We start from the raw sequence: 1,004 nt of genomic DNA, 5'->3' as shown, positions 1-1,004 counted from the left end.
CTGCATGAAACTGTCTCACTTTATTTTAATGCTCGTGAATTCGAATTTCCATGGTGTCAATGAACCTTCCAGTTCTACGACCGTCATTAGCAGGCATCCAGTAGGTAAGAAGAAAAATTCTCTTGTCATGTAAACTATTTGTCTTTATGCAAATCTCCATTCATACAAGCCATTAAAGAGCTTCTATCCCCCTTAATCTCACATTTCACAACACCCACAATACTGTTTACCTTGTTTGGTAGATTGCGAAGCTTTTGAACTGCTGGTATGAAGGAAAGTTTGTTTCTTTTACAAATTGACGGATGAAATAATGATGAAGTCACCTTTAAAATGTTCACACCTTCCTGGATATTTTGACGTCATACAAAAAAGAGAGAAAAACAAGCAAAAGGTCTCATTACATTTTCAGTTAAGCCCTGCTATTCAGGAAGGATTAAACACCAGTAAGTCAGGTCACTGACCTCAGCTTGGAAAACGGGTCGTTTGAAAGCAACTGATTTATATTGTAACATTTCGTTATAATTGTTTTGCTGTTACATATGCATACACACGCTAATATATAAAAATGACTATGTCCACATTTGCTAAAACATTTCATAACTTCGATCTGATAGGGAAATGCAGATTCTGGTAAGAATTTCTGCAAAATTCCCGACGCTCAGAAAGGATTTAGAGTACGTCAGAGTTTGTGATTGATGAATGCCACAGGATCGCGGCCTAGTCTACGTGAGGGGCCTTGCAGTCGCGGTGGTGCCGACGGAATGTTAGGAAATTGATGGCGTAAAATGTTTTCGTTAAAAAACAACAAAGAAATAATGACGTAACAATTAACTGATATCAATAATTCCAGTTTCTTGTAAGCAGACGTATATGACAAGAAGTGAGTATAGCGAGTTTGAAAAGTTATTTAATTCTACTAGAATATTTAAAGTAAAGAATAATGAAAGGCATATTTTGCCCACTGGCATCTTTTCAACATCGTTCCTGGATTTGCTAAGTTGTTA

This window comes from Penaeus monodon, chromosome 32 (genome assembly GCF_015228065.2).
Source record: "Penaeus monodon isolate SGIC_2016 chromosome 32, NSTDA_Pmon_1, whole genome shotgun sequence".
NCBI classification, from domain to species: domain Eukaryota; kingdom Metazoa; phylum Arthropoda; class Malacostraca; order Decapoda; family Penaeidae; genus Penaeus; species Penaeus monodon.
This window is presented reverse-complemented; position numbering follows the sequence as displayed.